Source organism: Arachis duranensis, chromosome 5, assembly GCF_000817695.3.
Source record: "Arachis duranensis cultivar V14167 chromosome 5, aradu.V14167.gnm2.J7QH, whole genome shotgun sequence".
NCBI classification, from domain to species: domain Eukaryota; kingdom Viridiplantae; phylum Streptophyta; class Magnoliopsida; order Fabales; family Fabaceae; genus Arachis; species Arachis duranensis.
The window spans coordinates 11884223-11896609 of NC_029776.3; positions in this window are offsets into that span (position 1 = coordinate 11884223).

The following is a 12387-nucleotide window of genomic DNA, read 5'->3' on the forward strand; positions in this document are numbered from 1 at the left end:
TGGGTTATTGAGTTACAAAATGAACATCTTTGATACTATCTAGAATAACCATCTAAATATTAGGGTTTAGGGATAATAAACATCTTCCCAAAAGCTTAAACTGATTTTGGGGTTCACCAAAGATCAAATTCTTGACCTTTCGAATCTAGCGCTCTAATACCATGTCATGATACCACTCATTTCAAAAGTTTCAGCTGATGGAAAAAGGTAACACTAATAGTTATATTTCTAATACTTCATAAACCTTCATTGTACACATTGTACAAATATTTCATTGGCTCATCGTACTTTTCCAAATAAATATAATTCATGCGCTTTGTTGATGGTGGCATATTGTTGAGTAAAATATATTTTTGTTATTGAAAAAATTAATTGTTTGATTTATCACTGATGAGTTTGGAAAACTCCAAATTAAATTGATGATGATCAAACATTATTAAAATAATTAATTACAAAATTATTAATTTGATCTTTTATTAATATTTGTTAATTAATAATTTTGTTGTGCAGATTTTGTTTTGGGCCGAAAAAATGGCTAGCCCAATGTGAAGCCAAATATTCAGCCTTGCCCAAATTTGTAATATATTGTGTGGCTGAATCATTGTTTTGTTAATTGGGTCAGAATGAATGCAAAAAAAAAGTCCAAAATAACATCTTGATGCAAGACCAAAAGGCTTGGTCCAAATTGAAAAAATGAGAAAGAAGAAGCTTTGCTTGCTTCCATCATTTGATGGATTTCAAATTTTGATTAAATGCATTTAATGCAGACATTGGAAATAGAAAAGAGAAAGTGAAACTTGATTTGATTGTTTTAAGTGTATTACACGCTACTAGGCATGGGTTTTGAGAAACTTAATTCACTCCATTCTCTCTCTTAATTTCACTAAAAGCATTTCAATTTCTCTTTTCTCTCTCTTCTTTCTTCAAGATTCGGTCACTTCACAAAAAATATGGAAGAAAGTTTAAGCTATCAGAAGAAGGTGGAAGAAGCTAGTAGCAAGGCCATTGTAATGATGATGGTAAGAAAAAGAAAATCTAGGGTATGGAGTGACTAAGATCTTTACCACAAAAGGTAAGATGTGGTGAAGTAATCTCAAGCACTCCATAACTAAAAATGGAAGAGATCCACTTCGGTCAGAGGAAGAAGATCCTTGGAGGCATGGCTCGTCTCTACTTTTGATTAACTACCACAGGAGGTAGCTACTGTAACTACGTGGAGGAAGAGGCAGAAGTTAGAGCAGATGGAGCTATCATCATCAAAAACTCATTAAGGGCTAGGAATCCTTCTTGGAGTGCAAGTAAAGATGGAAGGCCAGGATTGATGAAGATTGGTGACAAGGGAAGACACAGAGGTAATTGTATGTTGGGTTTTATATTCGGTTTCCTCTCCCCTCTCTCTCTGGCCGAACCGATTTTTGTTTGAAGAAGAAGAAGTTTAGCTCGGTTCAAGAGTTTCAACCTTGGAGGCTTCCCCTTCTATATAAAGGAGAACAGCCAGGGCTTGAAGTAAGGGAAAAGAGTGAAAGTACAGTGTTCTTATAGTTACCTAGCTAACAGAAGTTCTTCTCTTTCAATATTTTTTATTTTGTATTTTTTTGTTTAATTTTGTCTGTCTTGAGTCTCATGAAAAAAGACAAACAGTGAGGTTTGTAAGAAAAAGTCATAGAGCGAAAAAAGACAGAGTGTACAAAATTAAAAGAAAAAGCCATAGATGTCCTTAGAGGTCCTTTGTACATCTGTGTTGTGTTTCATGATTCTGTAGGAATCCCCTTGCAAGTTGGGTTAGCACTTAGCAGTAGAAAGCTTAGTAGGTGACCAAGTCAAGTTCAGGATTGGGGTTAGATTCTGGACTTGTCTCGGATAGGAAGGGTAGTTCCTAGGAAAAATTGGTGTATGTAATCATGATTATAGTAAAATTTTATCATTGTTGTGATGGAGACTGGATGTAGGCTGCATTGTACTTAACAACTGAACTAGAATACATCTTGGTGTGATTTTCTCTCTCTTCTACTCCATCTCTGTTTCTGCTACATAGGAGACAAAATTGAAAAATATCTCTTGGCTGGTTACGAGACAAAAAGAAAAAGTTTCTTGATTAGGCACGAGACAAAAACAAAAAATATCTCTTCAAGTATTCTAAAAAGACAGCAAATGTTATTAAACAAAAAAGGAGTTAAAATTTAACCCCCCTTCTCTTAACCACTGATAAACCATCAATAACTTATTCTACTTTTAAAGTTTCAATTTTTGCTGTCTAATGCTTATTGTGTATTTGATTAATAAAGCCGAATTTTTAACTTTGAAACAACTTATATGAGGCTTTAATGATCACAAAAAACTAGAAGGGAAATAAACTTAGAAATAGCTATATTTAATGGGTCATATTGTATATTATATTTTACTCTCTATTGTGATATCATGATCACTATATTTAAGAGTTTGTTTCATTTTTATTACAACTTTTGTATTTGATATTTCAGGATAAGAGTGGAGCTCCGTTGGTGGCTCAAGAAAAAATTTAAGTGGTTTGAAGTTTTTTATAAATTTTTGATGATAAATTATAGATAATTTATGTATGATGTCATTAAAATTTTAAATTTTATTAGTTTAAAAATTATTAAATTTAAATATTTAAAATTATATATTGAATTTTTAAATAAATTTTTTAAAAAAATTAAAATTTAAGTTTACCGTTGGATTCATCAAAAAAAAATTGACAGTAACAAGTTTCAGAATTTTGTCAATTAAAAGTTTATATTTACTGCTAAATTCGTCGGTAATTAACAGTGGATGAAAAAATTTATCGATAAATAATTATCAGCAAAGTTTATACCGTCAGATTTATTTTGCTGCTAAATCCAACATTAACAAGTTACCAGCAAATTTTTTTGATAAATCTATCAAAAAAATTTTTGATATCCAATGACTTTTTTGTAGTGATTAGATATCTTTTATTCATCTCTGTCTTTATTTTTTTTCAAATAAAAAAAAAATTCTCACATAATAACTTTAAGAGATAAGTATTGTTTTGGTCTTAACGCTGAGGATCAGAATCGAAACCGTCTTTGATGTAATTTTTTATTTAAAATCGTCCTTAATGTTGCTTTTCATTTTAAAATCGTCCTTTCTAATAATTTTTTTTCTAAATGACAAAAATACCCTTTTTTCACCATTTCATTCTTCTTGTTCTTCTTCTTCTTCCAGAAGAACAAATTCTTCTGCAATTAATAAAACTCAAAATTTTAATTTTTAAATACAGTTAACAAAATCTAATTACAAGAATTAAAAATACCCAAATTCATCTTCAATTATAAAATAAAAATCTATAAATTTAATTACCAAGAAATCAAATACAAGAACAAGACAAAAAATTAGAGAGAAACAAAAAATTCAAAAACAAAAAAAAAGCAATAGCAATCCAAAAATCAGAACAAGAACAAAATCAACAATGAAAATTAGGGAATTAGGGATTATGATTAACAAATCCATTATTCAAATCCAGATTCAACAAATACTAATAATTAGATTCAACAACAGCAACAACTAAAATATTATTCAGAAACAGACCCAAAAGATCCAGAAGCAGAAGCACTCGAGCAGAAACAAAAAATAGAAGACGAGGCAGAAGATACAGAAACAGAAAATGCAGAAGCAGAAGCACTCAAGCAGACCTAGAAGAAGAAGAAAACGAAGCAGAAACAGAGGCCGAAACAAGAAGCAGAAGCGGCAAGGTGGCGAGGAGCAGCGAGGCGGCGAGGAGCAGTGGCGAGAATGCGGCGGTGAGGAGCAACGGTGCAGAAGGAGAAGCTCTCTCCCTGGCTCGCGACGGCAGCTCTAAACTTCGTCGGCACCATCCCCCACCCCACTTTCCCCTGCCCCGCATCCTTTCTCTTTTTCTTCTCCCCCTCATGTCTTTTCTTTTTTTATTTTATAATTTTTTATTAAAAAGAACGATTTATTAAAAAAATGGTAGTTTCATCATTTAGAAAAAAAATTTATTAGAAAGGACGATTTTAAAATAAAATGCAACATTAAAAATAATTTTAAATAAAAAATTACATTAGAAATAGTTTCGATTTTGACCCTCAACATTAATGACCAAAACAATACTTATCCCTAACTTTAACGATTCTAGCGTTCTCCAAGTCGGGTCGAATACCTAAGTTCTCCCCTTTGGGAGGCTTTATTTGCAGTAAGTAATGCTCTCTTTACAACCCTATTTCCATATGCATAGCTCTTTAGTTTGTGGGAAATAATCCATCAAGTTGGCATATTTTTTCCCTTTTCTTTATTAGTCATATCTTATCAGATCTACCAGTTTCTAGATCAGATATTTGGTAAATCTTATGACAACAAATGATTATTGCAAATATGCTTAGAAGATTTGGAAGGTTCAAGGGTTTATGTACCTTGTCAAAATATTTATGCACGCAACATCTTAGTCAGAGGTTTATTTGGTCTATTTGTTTTTGTAATAAACTACCTTCTTTGTGTACCTAAACTTGAGTATAGTTGCATATATCATATTATAAATTAAATTATTTCGTTTAGCTGCAACTCGTATTTTGATATTCATCCTTAGAGTTTAGCAAGATAAGATGCTAAAGGTAGGCTTTTTTTTAAAAAGATTCATTGAGTAGCCCGTCATAACATGTATAATAATTAATAAAAAAATTAAAAAAATCAATTCTATAGGCAGCCAAGCGATTAAATTTTAAAAAAATTTAAATTTTAAAATTTTAAAATATAATTTTATGCTCAAAAGCCACACGTCCTCTTAGTCTCTTTTCTCTTTTCTTCTGTGTATCTTCTTCTTTCTCTTCACACCTCTCTTTTTGCACCGCCCTTCCTTGATGCTTCTTTTCTGAATTATTTTTAAAAATTCTTGTATAATGATTTTAAATATTTTTTTTGTTATATTTCGAATATTTTTATCTTTTTGTTATATTTTGAATATTTTTTAATTTAGTTTTAAATGTTTCTTTTATTATATTTTGAATTTTTTTTTCATTTGGTTTTTGATGTTTCTTTTTTTAAAATCAAGAAACATTCAAAAAATCAAAATATAACAAGCATCAACATTCAAAAACTTTGAAAAAAAATCAAAAACTATAAACAAAATAACATCTAAAACCTCCACAAATTTTGAATCTCCTTCCCTCCAAACGCTCAAATAAAAAGTTTAAGAGATTCACGGTAGGTTGTAGACCTTGGGACTTTACAGTGGCAATGAAATAATGGCATCGTATTCCTTTGTAGCATGTTCAAGGTTCTATCTTCAATGGTTGTGTGAAGGAAGATGAATACGACAGAGAGACTGATCATGTCAAAAAGAGGCACACAGAAAAGGGGCAATGATGCGGGGAAGGGAAGCGAACGCATGACAGAGAAAAACAAGGGCACGGTGGAGAAAAGTACACACGACGAAGGAAGCACATGTACGATGGAGGAAAACGTTGTGGAAAGAGGTTTTGGGGGGGGAAGATGTGGAAGAGGTAAGCGAAGTGATTAGGATTTCAGATTATTTTTGTTTTTTATTGTGGTAGTAAAATTGACTTTTTAGAATGAATAATTACATATTATTTTTTGGACTTTTTTGCAACTAAACTAATAGTTGGCTTTAATTGATTAGTACCCTAATTAATTACTTAGTAGGATTAATAATTAATAAACTAGAAGTTAAATATATACATAAATAAAATTAATTATATTAGCAAAAAAGCTCTACAACCAGGTGTTTTAAATAACCAAGTCATTTTAACCTATCTTTCATCCACGCGCCAGTGAAGGAATCCTAACTAACTAGATTTTTAACGTTTTTTCTTCGTGATTTCATTCTAGATTTTTGCTTTTCTTCTCTACATTCTCAGATTTTTTGCTATTTTTTTCTGCGTTCTCAAATTTTTTGCTCTTCTTCTTTACATTCTCAAATTTTTTGCACTTCTTCTCTGCGTTCTCATTTTCTAAAATCAAACATTGAGAGCAAACAATGTATGATTGAGATGATGTTGATTGAGAGAATAAATCAATGTTGATGATTAAGGGTTTGAATTTGATTGAAATCTATGAGTTTTGAATTGTTTTGAATTTAATTGTGAAAATATGTTTATGTTACGTTTACTTAGAGTTTTGGTGTTTTTCAAAGATAAAGAATGCATTGTACTAATATGTTTTATTTTGTTATGGATTAGTTTGTGAAGACCAGTGTTACTGATTTGGTATTTTCTACATTAAATTTCTATGCTAAATGGAATTAGTGATTGTGTGTTTAGTTTTATGTGATTTCTATTTAGCAATGAGTTGATGAAATTCTTTGATTTTAAATATGAATAATCTCGCTACTGTTGTAATCATGTTGTATTGACCAGTTTTTTGTGTTATTTCAGTTTGATGTTGATGAGTAGTTTGTATCAAAAATTGGGATGACTTTTAACACACTTGAAGAAGTTGAAAATTTTTACAAAGATTATACTAAAGTTGCACGTTTTGCTACCAAAATAAGAAACACAAATAGGAAGGGAAATGAAATAAAAAATAAAAAATTAATTACATGCAATAAAGAAGGAAAATGGAAATCCAACATATTTCCTACTAAGAAGACAAATCTATTAGCTGGATTAAATTGTCATACAAGAATTTATATACATATATTGAAGGAGACTGGTGCTTGGGTTATTTCTAAAGATGTTTTAATCATATATATGCACGTTGTCCAAATCAAGCAGAGATGCTTAAGCAACATAGGCAGCTAAGTATGTTTGACCGTCGCACAATTGAGAATAACAATGAAGCTGGTAGTAAGCCAAGTAAGGTATATCAATCCTTTGTTGCAACAGCAGGAGGTCATCATAAACTAAGATTTATTGAAAAAGATGTTAAAAATTACATTACAAGGGAAGTTCGCAATGTATCTGAATAAGATGATGCCAAAGAATTTGGGACGTACTTATTTAGAATGAAAGAAAAGAATCAAAACTTTTTTTATGAGCTTGAACTTGAAGCTAGTGAATAAATTAAAAATGCTTTTTGGGATGATGCACAAAGCTGGGCTGCTTTTGAGTATTTTAAAAATGTTGTTTCATTTGGTACAACTTATAATACAAACAAGTATTTTGCTACACTAGTGTGAAACATTTTCAGTGTCAACTAGAAATAGTTGTTGTGTTTTTAGAAATTTATATCTGATTTTTGTTATTGTGTTGTTGAGTTTAGGTATAATTTGGTTTTTGGTTCTTTTGTTGGTGTGAATCACCATGGTCATTCTACACTTATTGGATGTGCTTTGATGAAAAATTAGGATATTCAATCATTCAAATGGTTATTTGAATATTGGCTTCATTGTATGAGAGGAAAGGCTCCAAAAGGCATTCTTTCCGATCAATGTGCATCAATGCCAAGGGCTATTGAGATTTGCATGCCAACCACAATTCATAGGCGGTGTATTTGGCATATTACGAAGAAGATTTCAAAAAAATTAAATGATTACAAAAGACATGAAGAAATTCAAGAGATGAATCATGTTGTTTGGAACTCTTTTACAAAAGATGCATTTGATATAAATTGGAATGATTTTTTACAAAGAATGGTGTTATCAAGGTTCGAAAAACCGGACCGGTCATCAAACTGCTCTAACTACTGGTTCACTGGTTCACTGGTCCAACCGGTCTAATCAGTGGTTCAATTGAAAAAACCGTTTTAAAATAAAATAATAAATAAATTATAAATAAACATCCTAAAATATAATTATAGTATAATATAAATATTAAAATAGTTTTCAAATTTAAAAAACTACATTAAATATCATCAATCAAATTCATATAATCTTATTAATATACAAACTCAAGTTAAATAGTATAAAAAATTTCAAATATTAAATGTCAACATAAAGATTTATCAATCATCAAAACCTTAAGATGTTATTGTGAGTTTTTATTTTTTTTTTGGGATAATTATTTAAACATATTATGTAATTATGATTGTGATTTCAACTATTGTGCTAAAGAAACCTTCAAGTAACAAGGATATGTTGATGGAGGTGGTGTCTTCTGAGGCATCAATGTCTCCTCATCCATTCCCTCCAATTTCTTCAGCTAAACCCTAACAAAAGTAATGGTACCAGAAAATGAGGTAGTTAATGGATAATCAAATGAGAAGCTTTTTGTTTTTGCAAGTGAAGATGAATAGGCCAATGCACAAGTTTGAATGTAGCAACTTAACAGAACTTAACAACAACAAAAGTTAAATACCAGCAACAAATAATCACTCTAAACCCTGAAATCAATAGCTATTTCAATAAAAATTCAGAAACATCATACTTAAAAATTAAAAAACGGCAACAACAGCATAACAAATTCATTTTAATCAACAATTTCAACAACACAAAATCAATGATTTAATTAATTTCAGATTCAGAAATCACAAATCAGAGTATCAGACATTCAACACACTAAACCTTCACCCAGCAATTACAAACAAAGCCAGCAAAACTAGCACAACCAGCAACTACAAATCAAAGCCATTAGTAAATTTGAACAAAAAAATTAGGAGCCATCAGCAAAACCAGCAATTAGAAAACAAAGCCAGCAATTACAAAACACTAAACAAAGCCAGCAATTACAAAACACAATGAAAAACATATGAAATTAAAAACAGCCCCACAACACAATGAAAAATAACAAGTTAGGAGCCATCAGTAATTAAAAACAGGATCCACAACACAATGATTAACCATGTTCTTAACCTAAAGCAGGAGCCATCAGCAATTAAACAGGAGCCAAGACCCAAAATAGAGTAAGTTTTCAGCATTAATAAAACAGCAACACAGAGTAAGTTTTCAGCAAAATAGAGTAAGTTTTCTTAACCTAAATTACTCATAAACAAAACTCAACTCCACCTGAATTGTTAATTTAACCTTGGTCTTATGGAATCATAAATAGGAATACATTACATTGCACTTTCTTCTAAAATTCAAGCAAAAACACATGATTTCACAGTTTAAAACCTTATTCACCAGCTTCTCTTCTAATTCATCTGGAATATGTGCAAATGCACTTTACAGTATCCAAATATCCAAATACAACAACTCAATAATCTCAAGTTCTCAACTCTCAAGGACAGCAACAGGTATACAACAAAAAAAAATTAACAACGAAAGACAGAAGCAGAACCATAACAAAATCAAACAAAATCAGTCAATCACTGTAAAAACTAAAATTCAAAATAGAAATTAAAGACAATAGAACTATAAATTATCAATCCTAAACCACAGACAACAATAATTGAAGAAGAAAAATGAAAAATCAGTAAATCACAAATTTAAAATTATTAATTAACAATATTCAACCATTATTCAACCTATTATTCAACCTAGGAATTCATAGATTAATTAACAATTATTCAACCAATGAGGCCATAACAAGTTCAGAGATTATTCAACAATTATTGTTAAAAAAAATAGTAAAATACCTAGAAGAACAGAGCTAGCGACGGAGGCATGAACAGAACTGGAGACGGAGGCAGGAACAGAGCTTGCGACAGAGGAGCAGATGGAGGAACAGAGCTACGCGACAGAGGAACAAAGCTACGCAAAGAAGAAGACCGAAGATGAAGACGAGTCACTAACATGGTTCCGTGCCGAGAAGCCAACGAAGATGAAGAGTACCTGCCGAGTTACTGAGTTAGGGTTTGACGACCTGGGAACGGCAGTGCTGACGACCTGAGAACGGTGGTGGCGCTGACGACCTGGGAACAGCGGCTTCCGATGGAGGGCTAGGGTTCCTTCGTTTTCAGAGTTCTCCAATCTCCAGTACAGGGAGTATAGTGACAAATGATGAAATGAATGAATGATTAGGGGAAGGGGTTGGTTCACGCGTGACAATTTTTCTTTGAGCGGTTATAGGTGGAGGACCGGACCGCTTGCATTGCCGGTTTTCGGTTAAACCAGTTCGACTGGCTGGTCCGGTTCGATTTTCAGAACCCTAGGTGTTATAGATAATAAGTGGCTGTCAAGTAACAATGGCTTTATTAGATATTTTTGGTGTTATTGAATTATAATAACATTAATAAATTATATACATTTTTTGTGTTGTTCTGTCTTATTTATTGTTTTGATTTTATTTTTCAGAGTATTTTGAAGATCGTCATTTATGGATACCAAAATATCTAGATCACCACTTTTGGGTTGAGATGAAAAGCACACAAAAGAGTGAAAGCATGTATACTTTTTTTAACAAGTTTATTACGTGAAATAGTTCATTGATTCAATTTGTGAAACAATATAATAATTATCTAGGAAGCAATGAGCAAAAAGAGAGAGAATATGATACTCCAAATTTTTATACTATCATACTTTATGCAACAAAGTCACCAATAGAAGCTCACACAAAGGAGTAAGAGCATACATGCTTTTTTTAACAAGTTTATTACGTGCAATAGCTCATTGATTCAATTTGTGAAATAATATAATAATTGCCTAGGAAACAAAAATAGATTGGGATCAAATACTAAAAAATAAATTGCAAATGCATCAAAGAAAAAGAAAAAAAACTATTAGTGAAATAAAATTGACGTGCTTTGATTAGATAAAATTGAGGTTTTGCATGTACCTACTTGTGCTAATATATGCTATAACTTTTGCAGTTGAACCTTTTAGATGGTGGATCAATGACACAGCCAAAATCAAGCCTTTATTATGGACAAATTATGAATTATTAATTCAGAGATTCAATGCAATAAGATAGAACTTTCGGTTTTAATTTGAATGATATTCAATATTTTTCGTTTAATATAATAAAATTGATGTTTGCTTTTTAAGTTGTGTTGTGTTAATGAATACTAAATTTTAGGTATTATTGTGTTTGTTGAATACTGAATTTTAGTTTTCTACAATTGTCTTGTGGTAAATTGTTTTGGGATTTAATATCAGCAATTTTTTATAAATACTTTTTGCAATGGTATTGTGGTAAAGAGTTTTATGTGTTAATATTAACTAATTTCGGTGTTACATCATATTAAACAATTTACTATCTAATATTTTTCATCAAAGTACATCTAAAAAGTGTAGAATTTTCTAATATCTATGGACTTGCTATTTTTCAACATATTTACAAATAAACAATATCCATAAAATTCAGAAAGACAAGTATTTTTTAACATATTTATAAAGAAATAGTATTCGTAAAATTCAAAAAGAGAGGTACAATATTCATCCTATTTACTTTATATATTCTCTAATAAAAATTTACAGAAAAAGCTTGTAATTGCAGCAAATGACCGGAAAAGTCTTACGACTTTAGATTCTTCAATGATTTTACGTTTCAATTTATTTGTTTCATCAAAGAGAACTAGTGAAGCATATTTTTGTCTAATTTTTTCAACTTCATCCTATAAATAAAATTATTAATTCAATTTTTTCAATTTAGAATTAGAGAATCAATTATGTTTAAATATACATACTTTTTTTCCAATTTTTTCATATATATTTTCTTTTTTTATCCAGCCATTTTTCATGACATATATCTACAGTCATAACTAATAAGTAAAGATTAAATAACTTAGTAAAATATGTTGAATAATACCATAAAAGATAAAAGCTGGTGAAATATATTAAACAACACGATTTAGAGATTAAACATGCATACTCTATTCGCTGGCCAACAATTGATATTTATGGTGCTTGAATGCCCTCTTTATTATCCATCAAAGGTGATGCTCTAACAAACTCCGTCATTTGTGTTATGATCAAGCTCTAAAAAGCACAGAAAATAAAATATAAGAAAGTATAAAACTAGAGACTTGACTAGAGAATTGATCAAGTAAAAAATTTACAATTTATTAAGGTTTAATCTGTCTTTAGCAAGACACGATTTATGAATTAGGTCAAGGAAATGAAATATTTTCTTTTGAACATCGACAATCCACAATCACCAGTGGCCTTTATAACAAACTGGGAGAAATAGCTACAATTGAGGCACATAAAACAATACTTTATTTAACATGACACTGAAATTCTCTTAGAAGTTTTAAAAAAGAAAACTTACAAATGGATGGGATGCGAGCTTTCTCTTATCCAAAAAAGTTAGGTACTCTAGAAATTGATTGATGTTGAAGGTGTAAATCTGGTTAATTAATTAACTCATAAATTAATATTTATTCTAGAAAATTAGAAAATAAAATTTTATAGTTAATTGTGATAGAGCTAATTAAAACAAAAATTTTGACACTAATTTTAAAGAAATTGGCCTAGAATTGGGCCGAACAGACTGAATCGGATGAACTGGGCCCAAGGCCCAACCCAAACTTCATTAAAACTAAAAGAACTCAGCTCTTCTTCTCTTCCCATAAGCTAAATACGCTGGGAAACATTGAAGGGTAGAGGAAGAAGGAGCA